Source organism: Aulonocara sp. 'chitande type north' Nkhata Bay, linkage group LG7 (assembly GCF_057382095.1).
Source record: "Aulonocara sp. 'chitande type north' Nkhata Bay isolate Kocher_YH1m ecotype deep benthic linkage group LG7, A_spYH_male_GT1.1, whole genome shotgun sequence".
In the NCBI taxonomy this organism is placed as follows: domain Eukaryota; kingdom Metazoa; phylum Chordata; class Actinopteri; order Cichliformes; family Cichlidae; genus Aulonocara; species Aulonocara sp. 'chitande type north' Nkhata Bay.
Genome location: NC_141350.1, coordinates 46,378,449 through 46,398,230, shown reverse-complemented (window position 1 = coordinate 46,398,230; position 19,782 = coordinate 46,378,449). Strand labels below are relative to the sequence as shown.

The 19,782-nt window shown below is 38.8% G+C and overlaps 1 long non-coding RNA gene across 1 annotated transcript; it reads left to right on the top strand.

Annotated features, from left to right (window-relative positions):
• Window positions 1-4,090: 4,090 nt before the first annotated feature.
• Window positions 4,091-5,300, top strand: LOC147325985 (uncharacterized). The gene is made up of 3 exons (XR_015130591.1): window positions 4,091-4,587; window positions 4,673-4,784; window positions 4,865-5,300. It is a non-coding gene; the product is annotated as an uncharacterized LOC147325985 (long non-coding RNA).
• The last annotated feature ends 14,482 nt before the right edge of the window (window positions 5,301-19,782 follow it).

The window sequence follows — 19,782 nt, the reverse complement described above, 5'->3', positions numbered from 1 at the left end:
GTAGGTTACAATTACATTAGCATGACCAATTATGCAAATTAGGCGATGATGTCACTTGAGATGTGAGAGATTTGTGATGTTTAGTGTGGCGTGTATAGTTAGTGTGTTGTGTAGACGTTGTTTTGTTTTGTATGCCAGTGAGGGTACTAATGAATGTCACAAAGGCAGAACACAATGTAAACACGGTCTTGAGGTGGAAAACCAGACAAGTGATGCGCTTGCTGCTGTCAGACCTGCAGGTTTTATCGCTGTGGTGGTTATGGGCAGAAATCTGTGCCATCAGAAACTGAATTTGAATAAGTTCAATTTGAATTTGAATTGCTCCGATTGAATCTGAATTGTAACTTGAATAAATGCTTTTGAAAACTGAATTTGAATTAGTCTAATTTGAAATTGAATTTATGGTTTGAAAATGATCATCACTAAATTGAAATTGAATTTATTTTTTGAAAATGAATTGATTTGCTTTGAAACTGCATTTTATCCTTTAAAAATTCAGCTCTCGAATAATTTCAGTTTCACTTCTCACCATTCAGTTTCAGTTCTACAATTCAATTTCAGTTCCAAAATTCAGTTTTTTGGAACTTACATCCGGTTCCGGTTCAAGCGCAGATTAATAGAACTACGTTTTACTAGCGGACCGAAAGTGTTACCTAGGGGAATCTACAGCGTCTTGAGCTGAATTAAGACTTCAGAAGTCATTCGTCATGTCGAATGACCAGCGGATAAACTCTCAGGTTGGTAATAAATGTACTACATGTATAAGAACAAGCGTCATGTTAACAAATGATAGCCGTAAGGTAACTGTTATGCTTATTGTAGCTGTTAGCTAAAAACGCTAATTTAGCGTAGTTTGCCCTGAATTCAGCTTTGACAAACAAATATGATCGACTGTTTCTAGTAGAATTCCAAAGTTGTCATCTTGGACCCTCTCAGAGTACCCCCTCTGTATGCTTGCAGAGACCCCTACAGTAGGGAAACATGCAAAACTGTGCCCAAACCTTTGTGTTTTAGCTTTATTTATGTCTTACACAGCATCCCAACTCTTTAGCTAACTTAATAACTTTAGCTAAAGTGAATAGTTAGTCTAATTCATTAGTGCAGCATTACTGGATCATCTCTGTTTGAAGTGATATAATATGATATACAACTATCACTGTGTTTAACTACCATAATAATTCTTAGGGTACTGAGTGCATGCTTAATTAGATATATTTTTTAAACATACTGCTCCATTACTATGTTTGACAGGCTGAAGTTGTTGGGTCACCTCCTAAATCGACCATCTTTTACAGGTGTTTTGTGCCAGAAATGGAGTGTCCACTGAAGACTGAAGATACTGAATCTCTACGCCTTGCCATTGATCCCTATTGTGCCTTCATCTAGACAAGAGACATTAACTTAACCACTCTCATATGCTCTGTACCTACATCACATTCCCTGACAGTCGTAGCTTGGCTCATCTGAGGGTGAAATTATAAGAATGTGTTATTTTGCAAAGTGCTCTCTAGTGTTCCTAAATAAAATATGGCATTGAGGTCATTTCTTTTGAATTAATCCCTTCTTCTGAAATATAAGAACCTCTTCTGGTTTTAATGGCACTTTGGATTTCCTGACTTTCTGTTCCACTTCCAAACCCAAATAGATGCTGACAAGATGACACAGTAACATGGAAGAGGGAAAGACGTTGGAAAGGACTACTACAAATAAACCTAATGCCTAACAATGAAAAGTGTAAAATAAGAACAACAATAATAATAATAATGATAAAAGATGAAGTAACAAGTTTTTAGTTTTGTTTATTCCAAATGATCATCCAGATGTCTGTGACATGTGATGACAAACACCATAATGGAAGGCCTTAGTCATCACATGCTTAAACTCATCATATATTTTTGCATATGCTGAACAGGCAGTCAGACATGCTGTAACTGTGGGGTAGAAAACAGCATGAACACCATACGGCAGGGGTCTCAAACTCCAGTCCTCGAGGGCATGGAAAAGTTGCATGACTCCAGTCCACCCTTGAGGACTGGAGTTTGAGACCCCTGTCATATGGAATATGACAGGTGTGGTTGAACTGCATGAAGACTCTGAAGTTTCTCTTCTCTTCTGGCAGGACAGGAATGTGGCCTTGTCCTGTGAGCCACAGTAAGGATGTACTTAGAGTAGAACTGGACTGTCACCGGCCTCAGGCTCTTCACCCTTTTCAAAGACAAAGCAGTCATTTAGATAAAATATTAGATATTGTTTACCTGTAAATGCACAAAGTAAATTTAGAAATGTAATTATTGTCAAGAGTGAACAAGTATTGATAGTGTAATCTACAGCTGTGGCCAAATGTTTAGAGAATGAGAAGTGTTGTTTGTTTATTTACAAAGTTTGCTGTTTCAGTGATAGTTGTATATCATATTATATCACTTCAAACAGAGGTGATCCAGTAATGCTGCACTAATGAATTAGACTAACTATTCACTTTAGCTAAAGTTATTAAGTTAGCTAAAGAGTTGGGATGCTGTGTAAGACATAAATAAAGCTAAAACACAAAGGTTTGGACTAGGGCTGAACGATATATCGCATTTGCGATAATATCGCGACATGATCAAGTGCAATTTTCTAACCGCAAAGGCTGCGATTATACTCTGGACATGTCCAAATTCATGGGCTGCATCCTCCTGAGGCCGCATTTGTAGACCGATTACGTCACAGCGACGCGCCGAAGGCTGTCCAAATTACTACCATATCCCAGAATTCATAGCGCGGCCCAGCCAAACTCCAGTTTCCAGCAATGGCGGCCGCTACTAAGTTTTAAAATTACTCATACTAATCTTTCTGGGTCACAAAATAAACTTTTAACATATTTTCAGGCGAGAAAGTAGTTGTGTAAACATCAAATATCTGCTCGGTTTATCAAGATATCCCATATTTGCAAAAGTGCTTCGACGTTTTCAGAGGCGTCTGCTACCCACCAGCTCGACAGCTAGCCGGGAGCTCGAGGGTTACTGATGCGGCCGAGAACGGCACAACTCCCGGCACATCATTTTCAGATCACCGCGGAGTTTCGCTGCTCGGGTTAAACGTAATATATAAGTCACTTAGACAACCTAAAAATGTTATTGTTGGGCTTTTTTCAGTGTTTTGTTTGTTCGTGAGTAAATCGGTTTGGCTGAGATTAAAGTTATTAGATTAGATAAAATAAAACTTTATTAATCCCCCGGGTGGGTTCCTCCTTGGTTTTCACACAGCTGACTAAACGTCAAACAGAAAACTTATTAAACAGAAGTATGAGACAGTCGAGAATTTACACCAGTGTCTGGTTATATTTTAGATAGCAAGAAGCAGACGGCCGAGTTTATTAAACTCCACCGAGACAGCGGTGACGCTAATCAGAACTAGCCTTCTGATTAGCTAATCAGAAGGCTAGACCGTCCAATTTCACGCCTTTAAACTTTAAAGGCGTGTTTGTGTGTGTGTTTATACAATTGCTATTATGTTTGCACTTTATGTGTAATGTTACTGACTGCAGAGATCAGTAAGATGTGTGTATTTTTTATTTATTAGTTTTATTTATTTAATATTATTTTTTAATTGAATGACAGTCTAGTAGTTCACAGATGTCGAAAAACTGAGTGTGGTAAAGCCACTGATTTTTTTTATGTATATTTCTGCAATCTGCACATTGTACTGACTTTCATTTTAATGTTTACACCAGGGTTCCTTGCCAGCACTTTATGCTCAGGGCCCTGTTTCAGGAAGCCGGTTTAGTGGAAAAACTGAGTAAGTATACCCTGAGTTAACGAAAACTCTGGGTTTTCGGTTTCACAAAGCGAGTTCAGCTGCAGCCTGAGTGAGTCACTATGACGACACACTCCGTGAAGCTAACCTGCCCCCTAGCAGGTTTACTACAACTAACCCTGACTGTCTCCGCCCCTTTGTCGGAAACCTGACAGTAGGAAGTGTCGGACATGGCGTGCCACTTCCTTGAAGAGCCAGTAGATCGTGAAGCCCAAATTCTCCGCAGAGCTCTCCGCCGGGAGAGAGTGATCAGAGCGCGTTTGGACATTTTATCATTTCCTGATGATTTTCTGTGCGAACGTTACCGTGTCTCAGCACAATCTATAATTTATTTGGATAACATCCTCAGGCCATATATTACGCATGTGACACATCGCGGACATTCTCTCAGTTCTGTACATATTATTTGTATTGCACTTCGGTTTCTTGCAAACGGGAGCTTTCTGTATAATATTGGTGACGCTGAGCACGTTTCCAAGGCTACCGTCTGTCGGGCAGTCAGGAATGTTACAGTTGCACTGAAACGTCTCCTGTACTCGTTTGTGGTGTTCCCCGGTCACAGACCCACAAGATTTATCAAAGAGGGATGCCACAAAATTGCAGGTATCAGGATGACCAAAACTTAATGTATGATGTGGTGATACTTGGACTACTACTTAAATTTTACATTTATTTTCAGGGTTCCCAGGCGTGATTGGCTGTACAGATGGTACTCACATTCCAATCATTGCTCCTTCAGTAAATGAAGGAGACTATGTGAACAGGAAGTCTTTCCACAGCATTAATGTACAGGTACATAGTTCCCTGTAGCATGTCAAACTAACAAATTATTTCATTATAGTAATGGATGCTAATTTGTGTTCTCTGCACTGTGAAGATCATATGTGATGCTGCCAACATTATCACAAATGTGGAAGCCAAGTGGCCAGGCTCTGTCCATGACTCACAAATATTCCGTGAATGTACACTGAGCACAAAATTTGGACATGGTGAGTTGAGAATACTTTAAAATATATAAAGACCAATTGCTTCAGGGACATTTGAACTGAAGTGTACCCTTCTGTCTTAGGAGAGTTCACTGGCTACTTGCTTGGTGATAGGGGGTATCCATGTTTACCCTATTTGCTTACCCCTTACCCTGACCCTGAACCGGGCCCACAGCAGTGATATAATCTGGCTAATTGCAGGACAAGAGCCAGAATTGAAATGACTATCGGAATGCTTAAGGCCCGGTTCCAGTGCCTGCAAAGACTCAGGGTCACCCCAGAAAGGGCATGTGACATTATTGTGGCATGTGTGATTCTTCACAACATTGCCACAATTAGAGGAGAACACTGTCCTTCTGAACCAAACATCAGCAGTGATCCAAACCATGAACATCCTGACCCTCCCACGGACATACAAGATGGAAGAGCAGTCAGAGACACCATATGTCACAATCATTTCTTTTGACCCATCACCTCAACATGTTGAAAGAAGAATAAACAGATTTTTTGTTCAACTGGCTTTATTGGTCACCTGTGTTTCCTGTACACAAAGTATTAAAAGATGTAAACCTCATAAAGTGTCTCTGTTGCTTCCTCCTCTGTAACAGCTGTCAATGTTTCTTCATTATTTTCCTGTAGTAAAGAAATAGACAACATTGCTGTTCTACTGTAAACTCATATAATCTGTGGAGTATTAAGAGTACTCACAACTGCATGTTGGTCTGGCTCAACAGGAGGCTGCACCAGATGCAGTACGCCATCACCATCAACTGATAGAATATGAGGTTTATACAGGTCACTTATAACTTACAAGGGACCAAATGGCAATTAACAAACATACCAAGCACCTTACACTTCATTGTCATTATGCTCTCAAGGACAACCAAGACTGAGGGAAGGCAAAATCAGTAGGAAAATAACTTCACTACAAAATAATTCATTATGGTAAAGAGTTTATCAAATGAATGTGTCGCACTGCAAAGGTGACTGTGAAGAAAGGATGTATGCACATCATGTATTATTTTGAATTTACCCCTTATGTAGGCACTTGTGTCTTGCGGGGTTATTGACTCAGAGGATGTCCCCGCAGAGATGCCTTCGGCCACAGGGCGCCCACTGTTTTGGCTGAGGGCCAACTGCTCAGCCTCTGTGAGTGGTGGTGGTGGAGGACCCCCACCTGTTTTTCGGGCCTCCGCTTTTTTTCTGTTGGCTATAACGGGCCACATTTGAGCATACAGAGTAAGCAAATATGTACTTGTAATGTGCTCAGATAATTTCAATAAGTGCTTACAGAAAGAAAATTAATGTAGCCTCTAACTGCAATTGATTTACATGGGACAAACAGACCAAGCACTATGGCTCATAATACAATTACACCTTACCTGTTTGGACTATATTTTTATATTTCATTTTTACTTGCTGCCAGGCACGTTTGGGGCCTGTTGGGTTGCACCTGCGCTCACATCACATCACAAAATAAAATGTATAAAATAACAAATAAAATAACATATGATAAAATAACGTGTTAAATGGGTGGAAATCCCTAGATCAATGTTTAAATTAACACTCACGCATTGACTCTGTCGGCTATGTTTTGCCATGCATGCTCCCTTTCTTTTGCAGCTGTGGCTGTGTTACTTTTTTCCGCGGAATTTGCATGTTATCGGCATATGCTGCCATCAGAATTTCGGCCTCAAGCGCTGTAAAATACATTGACCGCGCCTTCTTTCCCTCCGTCTCCATGGTGACTCGCTTAATCTGTGCTCCGCTTATCAGGGCTTTATGTATCCTCGTCCGCGCGCTTCACTTGGGGTTAAAGCAACTCCGCGTTGATTGAACTAATTGTTATCAGCCTTTCTGAAACCGAATATTCCGAGTTGGACAGTTCGGGGTTACTCAACCGTGAGTGTCGTTTTTCACTCTGAGTTTTCCAAACCGGCTTCCTGAAACAGGGCCCTGATGTTTGTAAGCTAAAAATAAACTATTGTGTATGTTCAAATATACTGTTGTGATTGAAGAAGTTAAATAAAAATGTCAGTCATCAATTCATGCATCACCTCATGTCATCATAACAGAGGTCTGTCTTCCAGGAAAGAACAGTTTAAAATTAATGTAATATAGTATTGGCCATACTATATGATGTATTGCTTGTCTTTGTTTAATAATACAGAAGACAAAGACCTTAAAAAATAATCGCATATCGCATCGCAATCGCAATATTGGGGCAAAAAATCGCAATTAGATTATTTTCCATAATCGTTCAGCCCTAGTTTGGGCACAGTTTTGCATGTTTCCCTACTGTAGGGGTCTCTGCAAGCATACAGAGGGGGTACTCTGAGAGGGTCCAAGATGACAACTTTGGAATTCTACTAGAAACAGCCGATCATAACAGCTACAATAAGCATAACAGTTACCTTACGGCTATCTTTTGTTAACATGACGCTTGTTCTTATACATGTAATACATTTATTACCAACCTGAGAGTTTATCCGCTGGTCATTCGACATGACGAATGACTTCTGAAGTCTTAATTCAGCTCAAGACGCTGTAGATTCCCGTCGGTAACACTTTCGGTCCGCTAGTAAAACGTAGTTCTATTAATCTGCGCTTGAACCGGAACCGGATGTAAGTTCCAGAAAACTGAATTTTGGAACTGAAATTGAATTGTAGAACTGAAACTGAATGGTGAGAAGTGAAACTGAAATTATTCGAGAGCTGAATTTTTAAAGGATAAAATGCAGTTTCAAAGCAAATCAATTCATTTTCAAAAAATAAATTCAATTTCAATTTAGTGATGATCATTTTCAAACCATAAATTCAATTTCAAATTAGACTAATTCAAATTCAGTTTTCAAAAGCATTTATTCAAGTTACAATTCAGATTCAATCGGAGCAATTCAAATTCAAATTGAACTTATTCAAATTCAGTTTCTGATGGCACAGATTTCTGCCCATAGGTGGTCTCCTCTGTCTTGTGGTGGACAGACATTTTTTTTTTTTACTGTAACAAATAATTTGTGGGACATCTTTTTGTGACACCCGATTTGTTCTGTCATTTTAGTTTCAGTAGTAATTTGAAATGGTTGTACAAAAAAAAAAACCCCCCAAAGGTGTGCACCTTTTTTTGACGTCACGCTGTCTGCAACGTTATCGTTTACATGAGATAAATTTCTACAATTGCAGATATAGATAAAATACTGTGGCTGTTAATCTTACTATCTGCAGTTTTTAGATGCTTGCATGTACACACGCAGTTACTGTCCCTCCGTTTAGAAAGACAGAGGCGTTAGTGTGAACTTCTCCATTCAACACAGACGCTCTCACAACCCAAATCTGTGACGTGGTCGTCAGTTTTGAATAACTTTGTTTTTTTAATTAAATTTATGTATGCTTATTGCGTTTTGTTCATTTCTAAGTTGTGAGTCCACACAAAAGCCAAAATACTGTCTTTGGTTATTAACATTTGAAATGATGAAGGCACTTGACAAGTAACGCAAAAGTAACTGCCTTTTCAGAAAAACAAAACAACTTTTAGAAGTACAGTGGTCCGTGGCTATAACGCGGTTCACCCTTCGCAGCCTCGCTGTTTCATGGATTTTTTTTGGGTAAAACGTAGTTCTATTAATCTGCGCTTGAACCGGAACCGGATGTAAGTTCCAGAAAACTGAATTTTGGAACTGAAATTGAATTGTAGAACTGAAACTGAATGGTGAGAAGTGAAACTGAAATTATTCGAGAGCTGAATTTTTAAAGGATAAAATGCAGTTTCAAAGCAAATCAATTCATTTTCAAAAAATAAATTCAATTTCAATTTAGTGATGATCATTTTCAAACCATAAATTCAATTTCAAATTAGACTAATTCAAATTCAGTTTTCAAAAGCATTTATTCAAGTTACAATTCAGATTCAATCGGAGCAATTCAAATTCAAATTGAACTTATTCAAATTCAGTTTCTGATGGCACAGATTTCTGCCCATAGGTGGTCTCCTCTGTCTTGTGGTGGACAGACATTTTTTTTTTTTACTGTAACAAATAATTTGTGGGACATCTTTTTGTGACACCCGATTTGTTCTGTCATTTTAGTTTCAGTAGTAATTTGAAATGGTTGTACAAAAAAAAAAAACCCCCAAAAAAAACAAACACCAGATGCATTGGCTGCATTTTTAAATAAATAGTTGTATATAACTTTAGCCGTTACAAAATTTGTGCGCAAGTTTTCAAAATTTACAATTTATATTTGCATTTCAATTTATGAAAATAATTAACATGTTTGTGGTTTTTACAGTAAAAAAATATAACTAGTACTAGGATTTTATGTTTTTTGTGGGATTTAAAATCAGTTGTGTTAATACAGTATGTCAATGAAAAAATGTGAAGTTGAGTTAAAAAGAATGATACCAAGCAAGGCGAGGCAACCCCCCCCCCCCCCCCCCCAAAAAAAAAAACCCCAACATAAATGAAACAATTTAAAGATGAAATACAAAGGTAAAATCAAAAGTAGTGAAAAATGGCCAATTATATTTTGGACCTCAGAGGGTTAACCCAACAAATCCTGAAAATTTAGGTTTCAGCTTTTGTTCATGACTCCAGATTTCTGATGTGTTGTGTAAATTTAAGCATGTAACAATTACATTTTTTTTCTAACAAAAAAAAGAGTGGAAGTTAAGTTAGACTTGTGTTTGTAAATGACCCACCGTGTAGCTTTCTGGATTTTTTATACTTATTGGGCTACATACTTATTTATGTATTTATTATACAGGCTACACAGTACATAAAATCAAATTTCACAAGTTTAAGTAACTGAAATATTTGGGGAAGTTGGGGAAGAAAAGCATGCACCTGCTGACCTTGAGAAAATATCCCAAAAAAAGGAAGGCCTTTAAGATCTCGTCACCAGGAAGCTGACAACTAGGGGTGGGTTTTGATTATCGATTTATTGAGTAAAATCGATTCTGGTCTGGATAACGTGATATCGATTCATTAAAATCCAGAATTGATTTTTTTAATATAAATTTATTTTGCCCGAAATGCCAGAATCTCTGGTGACATCTCACAAAATTTCAAGAACCACCAAACAGTTAAGACAGTAAATGAGAGCAGGTACACGGATTCTGCACAAAGACGTAAACACAAAACGCGGACCCAACGCATCTGAATGAGCGAGATGTCGCCTTTCTCACCCGACAGCACGTACAGGGACACTCCTTCGGGGCTGAAAGCCAACAGCTCACTGATTTTAAAGCGTCGGCAGGTCCACGCTTTGTGTTTACGTCTTTTTTGCGCTAGATTCTGAAGCTGCAGGTTTTATCTCTCTCCAAACAATATTGACTGAACCAGCAGCAAAAGATGATCCAAACTGCGCTTATCATAAACATCATCACGAATTTCCTCTTACTTTTGCTGTTTGCTTCCACCACGATAAAATCACACTTCATGTAGAGCACGCTCTCTCTCTCTAAGTCGATAATAAAAAACCCACCACTACTTATTACCCACCAGTCTACAGTGTCGGCAGCTGTTTTTTGTTGTTGTCGTTTTTTCTTACTTCCGACAAGAAAGCCTCATTTCCGCTGTTCAATACTGAACAAATTAAAACTTTTTAAAATATGCAAAACTGCAAAATGCTTCGCGGTGTCTCTAATCAAACCTCTGTAACTTTGCTCTGCTTCACTTCGTTGTTGACTGCACAATATTTTTAAGGTCATCTGCTATAAAAACCCAGACCAGGAAAACTGCCTTCATGTTTTTCTGTGTTTTATCCTCAAGTTACTTTGCCACAAAGGAATCTGCTGTAATGCTTACACCTTTGATAAAGTCTCACAAGTGTCAGGTTTCTTTTTATAGATATAAAAATATAGATATGTATTGATAAGTGATCAGAATTATAATATTGCTGACTGTCTGAGGCAAAATTTCCCCGAATCGAATCGTGGATTGAATCGATTCAGGACCTTGTGAATTGGAATTGAACCGATTCTGGAAATCAGTGACAATACCCAGCCCTACTGAGAACCAACACAACCCACGGTATCTAAAAGCAGAACGTAAAAATGTACCCATTTTAAAAGGCCACATTGGCAAACACAGTATTGTTGTTTTGGATGAGGATATGAGGGTTCAGGATAATTCCATGCAACGCCACAAGAACCACCGCTCAAAAATCCTGATCGCCAAGCGAAAAGATTCTATTTCTAATTTTGGCAACACAACACCGAAGGTCATGTTTGAGAAGGTCATGTGCAACAATTAAATGTATTATTAAAGATTTAAAATTGGAAAATCATAGAAATGGATGGTCCTCATCATTTTGAATTTGTAACTTAAACTTCTGTGCAGCAAGTCACATTTGGAGTATTGTAGAACCACAGAAAGTGTCTACAAAATATACAGATCTGACAGAAGACTTGGGCTGCGTCCACACGTACACGGGTATTTTTGAAAACGCAGCTTTTTCTATGCGTTTGAGCCTTTCGTCCACACGTAAACAGTATTTTCCATCACTGAAAACTGAGGTTTTTAAAAGCTCCTGCCAGGGTGTTGATTTTCGAAAACGGAGATTTAGTCATGCAATGTCAAAGGTGTGCACCTTTTTTTGACGTCACGCTGTCTGCAACGTTATCGTTTACATGAGATAAATTTCTACAATTGCAGATATAGATAAAATACTGTGGCTGTTAATCTTACTATCTGCAGTTTTTAGATGCTTGCATGTACACACGCAGTTACTGTCCCTCCATTTAGAAAGACAGAGGCGTTAGTGTGAACTTCTCCATTCAACACAGACGCTCTCACAACCCAAATCTGTGACGTGGTCGTCAGTTTTGAATAACTTTGTTTTTTTAATTAAATTTATGTATGCTTATTGCGTTTTGTTCATTTCTAAGTTGTGAGTCCACACAAAAGCCAAAATACTGTCTTTGGTTATTAACATTTGAAATGATGAAGGCACTTGACAAGTAACGCAAAAGTAACTGCCTTTTCAGAAAAACAAAACAACTTTTAGAAGTACAGTGGTCCGTGGCTATAACGCGGTTCACCCTTCGCAGCCTCGCCGTTTCATGGATTTTTTTTGGGTGCACTTTTGCATACTTCCCCCCCTTACAGTGCATTGTGTTCTGCGTCCTGATTGGCTGTAGACCAATTGTCAATCAATCTCGTGCCATGTCTCCTGTACAGTACAGAATGTCTTGTCAAATTTACATAAATAAATAAATACATAAATCTTCGATTACTAGCAGTGTGACTCTGAAGTGCTGTACTGTATGTTTGTATGTTTTCTCCCTAACAAACACAACAATGCCGACGAAACATTTTGCACCGTGAAAGGCAACCGCGGTAAACGAGGGACCGCTGTATAAGATATTAGCACTACTACTCATTGTAGCACTAAGAGACAAAAAATAGAAATTCAAAAAGTGAGGTCTGCCACTATAGCTCACATCAGCCATGTAATCTGTAGCTGGGTTGAAAAAAAAATTAGTAGTAAGAAAACCAAACAAACCGCAAAATATACAACACATATATGAGAGGTACTTAAAGTATTTTAAGCATCCAGGCTTCATTAACCACGGGTGAACATTCACACAAAAAAAAGAGAAAAAAAAATGATAGACATTAAAGAAAAAAAAAATCCAGGTTTCTCGTGCGCAAAACATGAGCCATTGAAGCATGGCTCATGGCAAACCACAAAATGTCCAGTACTCTCACCAAAGACTGCTAAGAAAAAGCAATGTAGCAGAATACCAGTGGAAAACTTGGAACTCGACGAAAAAGAGCAGTTAGAAATACAGGTGCAATGTAAAAGACAGGTAATGCGGGAACAAATAAATGTGATGGTCCGCGGGAGTGTCTGGGGTTTTTCCACCTGCATCTGCCAGCCTCTTGTCCACCCCTTAGGGGTGGAGCTTCCTGCGTCTCACCTGGGCCTCATCTACAAGCAATCAGCAGGACCCATATGGAAAAGATATACATAAATCTTATAAAGTTTGTATCTGTCTTGTGTGAAACTTGTATGAAAAGCATATAAGTGTGAAAACAGATATAATATCCCTTGAAAAATTATATAATGAAACTTGTATGTTTCTGATACTTACTAAAACAATGTATGAAAGTAATGCGAAAGTGGCCACTTTCATGAGTAAATCATGTAAGCCTTATATGATTTACTCATGAAAGTGGCCACTTTCATGAGTAATCACATATAAGTTTTTACTATTTCTTTTCCGTATGGGGAGGGCTTCTTAAACTAGGCCAACCTGCCACTTCTCGCCAGTTCGTTATGCGCTGTTCAATGGTAATGAGGCAGCTCCTTTTTTGGGAATTGGTTTACCTTTTTCCCCCTACCTTGTTACATTTGGACTACTATTGTACCAAAGATGGCAACTACAAAAATACAGCTCTAGGAGAAAACTTGGAATGCCCTGAATGACAGCAACTGGAAGAAGCTCATGCCATGAGTGGCGGCTGTCTAGTCTGTAGTTGGGTTGAAGTAAAAAAAACAAAACAACAACCCCCCCCCCCCCCCCCCCCCCCCCCAAAAAAAAAACCCCATAAAACCAAGTGTCCATGCTTCATTAAACAAAAAAAAGAAAAAGAAGTTAGAAATTAAAAAAAAAAACCCTCAAGGTTTGTCACTTGCAAAACCTGGCTATTGAAGCCACAATTAAAACACAATTGTTTTTTCGGACATCCCTCCACACACACATAGGCTGTGCTGGCTCACAGAAAGAGTGGGTCATCCTCATTTTCGTCAAGATTCTCTATGCCAAGTTCAGCAACTGTAGCACTTGACTTTTTTAAAACTTTATTTTATTTAACCTTTATTTAACCAGGAAGATCCCATTGAGATTAAAAACCTCTTTTCAAGGGAGACCTGGCCAAAATAGGCAGCAGTAAGTGTCTCACAGTTACAGAAATTACTCAATTAAACACAGGCAGCAACAACACACATGCAAAAATAAATGATAAATAAATAAAATTCAGTAAAATTCAATGAAACTCAAATAAAACTAAAAAATCAGTTAAAATGACAATCAATCTAATTGAAACAGTTACATGTTATGGACATGGCCTCAAGGATTCGTAGTTTAGATTTAAAAGCACTTAATGAAATGAATTCAGTCATTTTCCATTCGTTCTGCAGTTTTTCCAAGCCAAAGCTGCTAAATGGACAAAAGCTCTTTTACCAAATTCAGTTTGGGCAAATGGAACAGAAAGCAACAAGTAACCATGTGAACAAACAGAATACCGACCAGCATGTTTCATTGCAAGCAGGAAACATGTATAAGAAGGCAGCAACCCAAGTATTGCTTTATATATGAAACTGTATAAATGAGAGTTCCTCCGACTTGCCAAAGCAGGCCATCCTACACTACCTGAGAGTATAACTCACAGTGGTGAGTCTGAGCTTTACGGTTAGTGATGAACCTCAGAGAAGCATGATACACATTATCAACCATTCAAAGACATTGAGCAGAAGCATTCATATATAGAATATCTCCATAATCCAGCACAGTTTTTCTACCTGTATCTGGAGGCAAAAATGTTGCAGCAACAAGCCGCTTCTTTGTATTAAAAGACAAACACAACTTATTTTGAAAATAAAATCTCAGTTTTAACTTCAGATTTTTCACAAGATTCTCTACATGTGGTTTGAAGGTGAGTGAGTCATCAATCAAGATTCCCAGATATTTATACGTGTGAACCAATACCTTCAAGAGTGGTTACTGATGGGATTGTTTGGGCCCATTTCCTTGATTTAAAAAACAACATGAGCTTTGTTTTGTCTGCATTGACAACAAGTTTAGGCTGAACTAATGAGTGCTGGACAGCAAAAAAGGCTTTCTGCAAGGAACAAGAGTTGAACCACAGCTGTAAAAAACTGTATCATCAGCATAGAAGTGCAAGTTTGCATCTGGCACATTTAGACCAAGATTGTTTATGTAAATGTTAAATAGAGGGGACCTAATACAGAACCCTGTGGCACTCTTGTCATGGCAAAGTCCTGTGGACTTAAATGAGTAAGCAGCTGATGTTCCCAAAATCTGCAAAACATTATGAGCTGGTCCTCATAGCAAGCCTCACCAGACAGCTTCAGTCCATATCGGATGCACAGGATGGAGTTAAGGCTCTGCAAAGACACCCAATTTCTAAGTTTGCTTTTTACCACACTCATCTGGCTGAATACTCTCTCAACTTCAGCATTTGAGTGTGGCAAGGACAACACAGACACAGCAGCCAGCTGTATAATTATGTATATTATCACGTTCGTGTTTTTTCAGTGCAGCTTCAGCAAGTACCAACGACCGGATTTGGTGTGTGGTAGTAACAGGTAAATTAACTTTTTTTTTTTTTTTAAATTGTGTGTGTGTGTGTGTGTGTGTGTAATAAATAAATATATATATATATATATATATATATATATATATATATATATATATATATATATACATATATATATATATATATATATATATATATATATATGCGAGTGCCTGTGTATAAATACACAAACAATACACATATGCTTTCATGCTTTCAATTGTGTAATTTAAGTGATCTAGTAGCTCTGCTTTGGAAGTTCAGTTCATGCTAGTGTTTGTACGTGTTGTGTCTCCAGGGGCCACCGCATACATTTATATATAAACATATAAATAAAACCAGGCCTGAACTTTGGCTGAGCAGGAAGTCTCTGGTCTTGGTCCAGCACATTCAGAAGGAGGTGCCACAAGTGAAACCTTGATTTGTGTCCCCAGCTATTAAGTGGAGCATCATATAGGGTGGTCTCCAGATGGTGTTTAGGGAAGCTTGTTTCCACCGTCCACGGCATCATCTTGATTTGCAGGGCTGATGTAATCGATGGCTGCCATGTCACCAAGATGCATTCAGAAAGATGCAAAACAAAGTGGTGCAAACAATGCTGTTAATAAAGATATAACAAGTAATATTCTAGCACTTTAAAAATTCACTACAAACAGAATACTTGCCTGTTAACAATAATCATGGTCCAGGGGTACCTCCTCCAGGGCAGACAGTCAACAGATGGTTGGTACTGCCAGAGAGCACCACTGACTGCCTCTAAACAAATTTCCCACGTGTGGGACTAATAAAGGTTATCTTATCTTATCTTATCTTAAACTACTCTCCCCCTCATCTCCCACATCTTCTTTGGGCTCATCCTCCAGGGCCAAGACGTCACCAGCACTGAGGCAGATGTTATGCAGAATAGGACATGCTGTTATGACCTGCAACAGATTTTTTTATTTTATTTTTTTAAATAAGGTGTTTATACACTTATTATAATAAATAAAATAATGAGAACTTTAGTTTATTAAAGTTCTCATTATTTTATTTTAGTTATTCAGAAAACACTGGCACTATATTCTAATGACTTACATGAGGTACAAAGTTTTGGTGCACCTCCAACTCTTGAAGAAAGATGGCCTGGAATCTCATCTTCATCATTCCAAAAGCACATTCTATCCAGTGTTTAAGTAATAATAATAATACTACATTTTACTAAACTAACTAAAAACTAAGCCAACTAAAAAGGAGAGAGGGGCAGCGGCAGTCACCATTCTTTGTATCTCACCGGAGATTTGTCTTAGATGGGATTGATCGGGACTTGCCCCGGACGGGCAGAGCTCCTAACTCTGCCCGCCACTGTGCTGTGCTTCACACGCGTAGCCATGGTCTTGCCGTCCCAGGGACATAAGGCACCATCCCGCTGCCTCTGACACAGGTGTGTCAGGTTAATGATCAGGAGGGGCGGTGGAATGGGCATCCCCCCGGAACAAATCACATATTAGAAAACAAATCATGCAATAACCCCACAAAATAAAACACTACAAGCTAATAAAAGATCAAAGAATAAAACACAGCACTACATGCAAGGAAATAAAAACATCAAGTTAAACTTGTCCATTCCACCTTGTGACAAACAGAAACCTGCAAATATTGCAAAAACAAGTCAAAACAGGGTCACGCCTTAGATACTTGATTCAAATTGTTGTCAGCAACTGAAAAAATTATAATAAAAATAATGATAATAATAACTAGAAAAATTTGCATTTCCTGCGAAAAATGCTGTGTGGATGCCTTAAGGGCTGAAGATATCTGCTGAAAAAAGCTGAAAAAGTTGAAAAAAAAAAAAACCCCAAAAAATGTTGCCCTGAGCAGGATTCGAACCTGGCCCTTCTGGTACTCAAGGCAGGTTCTCATGTCACTGCACCAAACTCTTTCTCACAAAGAAGAGGTGGAGAGACTGACAATTGTGCTGAAATGAGCAGAAGAGGCTGAGAATTGTGCTGATAAGAGGTGAAAAGGCTAAACATTTGGCAGAAAAGAGGTGAATCAGAAGAATTTCTGCTGAAAAGAGGTAAAGAAGCAAAAAGATGAGCTGAAAAGAAGTGTAGAAGCAGAAGTGCTTGCTGAAGATGGCTGTATGTGTAATGACACACTGGAGAGTGTCAAGAAAGCAGAGCGCATGCAAGCAGGGAACATGTGTAGCAACTGTCACAGGTAGGATTCGAACCTCTGCCACCGGGTCTCACGACAGCTGCCCTACCCTCTGAGCCAAATGAGTTCTGGTCACAAGCAAAGATATGATGAGAGGGAAAATGTGCACTGTGGAGCAGAAGCTCAAATTAGCAGAAAAGAGGTGAAGAGGAAGAACTTTGTTGTGAAATGAGGTAAAGAAACTGAAATTTGTGCTTAAAACAAGTGAAAAAGCTGAACTCTGAAATCCTGCTAAAACAGCAGAAGAGGCTGATATTTTTCAGCTACTCATTGAGCCAAACTGGTTCTCACGTAACTGAAAAAAGGTGGAAAAGCTTAAAATTCTAATGAAAACAGCAGAAGAGGCTGAGTGCACTGTGGAGCAGAAGCTCAAATTAGCAGAAAAGAGGTGAAAACAGCAGAAGAGGCTGAGATTTGTGCTGATAAGAGGTGAAAATGCTGAACCAATCAGAGGTACTGCTTCTGTCTGCTTCATCAGGCTGTGTACTTGTATGTATTTCTGCCATGGACTGTTAACAAGAATCTGAGGTCCATATTAGAAAAGCTGCTAAAATCATAAAACTTTGCAGAATTGTAGTAAATTAGCAATATAAATTACAGGTCTGTGATAGTGTATAAATTTGTAGTGAAAAAAACGTGGGTGAAGGTGGAATCGAACCCACGACCTTCGGTCTGAAGATCCGTGTCATTACCAACCACGCCACCTGGAAAGGGGGCGGGGCGCCTTGAAAAAAAGGGTGATGAGCAGTCAGAATTAGATCGCGGTGAGAGGCGAAAAACGCCGTTTTTCGGAGCTACAAAACGTCGTGTAACTCAAAAACTAGGTGGCATAGAAGCATAATTCTTGCACTGGGTGAATCAGCGGACTTTGGTGTACTTTGACTGCGATTTACATAGCTCTTTGTATCTCCGTCGCGGAGCTATGACGAGAGAAGAAACGGCTTCATTTTCGGAGTTTGAAAAATGAGAGGAGGACAGATTTCCACCCCTCAAACAAGTCTAACTCATCTCAGAACGGTAATAGGTGAGAAAATAATTCTTGAATTGTGAGCGTCAGGAGTGTCTGAAGATATACGGGGACAAGCCTCATGTCTTAACTTTGCTTCGTTAAGGAGATATGACGATTTGAAAATGCCTTCAGTTTCAGTATTTCAGCTCTGACTTTCACAACCTCCCCATAGACTTTGAATGGGGAGTTTTTAGACCTTGTGTCACTTCGAGGCAAATTGTGAAAAAACCGTAACACTGTCTTAAAGCCAGCAAAAATACCTACGTTTTGATGTATAATTTGTGGGGCTTGAGTGGAAATTGAACGAGTAGCAAGAAGTTGTTCAGACATGAAGAGAAAATTCAGAACGCACCAGTACTCACTGGGAGTTAATTGCATAGCAACCATAGCAACGCATGTATTTTCTGAAAAATCACAAAGTTGCAACTGAAAACTTAAAGAGTCATTACATGAAAACGGTAACAGATATGAAAAAGCTGAATCACACAGGAATAGCCCAATCATTTGAGAACGTTTTAAAGTTTGAATGGAGTTTCTAGGTGAAAGTATGAGCATGTAGTTAAGTTTCAAAGACAAGCAAGTTTTAGCAGAATTGTGGAAGTTTTCCATTCATTTCAATGGGACAAAAAAAAGGAAAAAAGTGTAATATTTTAAAAAGTATAATAGCAATAAACACCAAAAGATATAGCTGGAATTAGCAGAAAGAGCAGAACAGTTTAGAGTTTGAACTGAGAAAATCGGCTGAAAACTGAGGGAGTAGTTAAGTGCCGAAAAACGCGGAGCAACTATAAGAATAAAGTTTAAAGAGAAACAGGATCTCAATAGTGTGGATGCCCTTTGGGGCATCCACACAATAACAGGTGAGCAGTGGCAGCCAGGCACACCAGCATTCACTCAACCGGAAGTCCTGACGAAAGTCCTGTCATTAGCTGTTCCCGTGTCCAAACGTGGCAGCCACCAACCATCAGCTACCTCGCCATCTCTCCTCTCTCCTGTCCGGCCCTCTTATTGGGCCTCTGTGACCTCCCAGGTGTGCTAAGTTAGTAATCAGGGAAGGGCGGAGTCTCTCCAGGACAAGTTAACAAAAAATACAATAAAAACATGCACTAAAACCATAAGAAGAAAACACTGTACAATATTAAAAGATAAAAACTAATAAAACACAGCAACACATGCAAAATAAAAACACTTAAAGTTAAACTTGTCCATTCCACCCCGTGACAACTATACTGCTGCATAGGCTGGGCTGTACTTACTTGTAAGGTTTTAAAAACTGAGCTTTAAAATGAATAGTGGTAATAAAAACCAAGAGAGGCCGACTGTGATCACTGGCTTTTTTTTAGGGGCTTGTTCAGATTGAATAGAACAAGATAAGAAGCATTAGAACATGTTAACAATTACAACAGCCTTGATGAATGCAGAGTAGTTTAGACCTGGGTTCATATGTCACTTAAAGACCGGATAATAGAGTGTG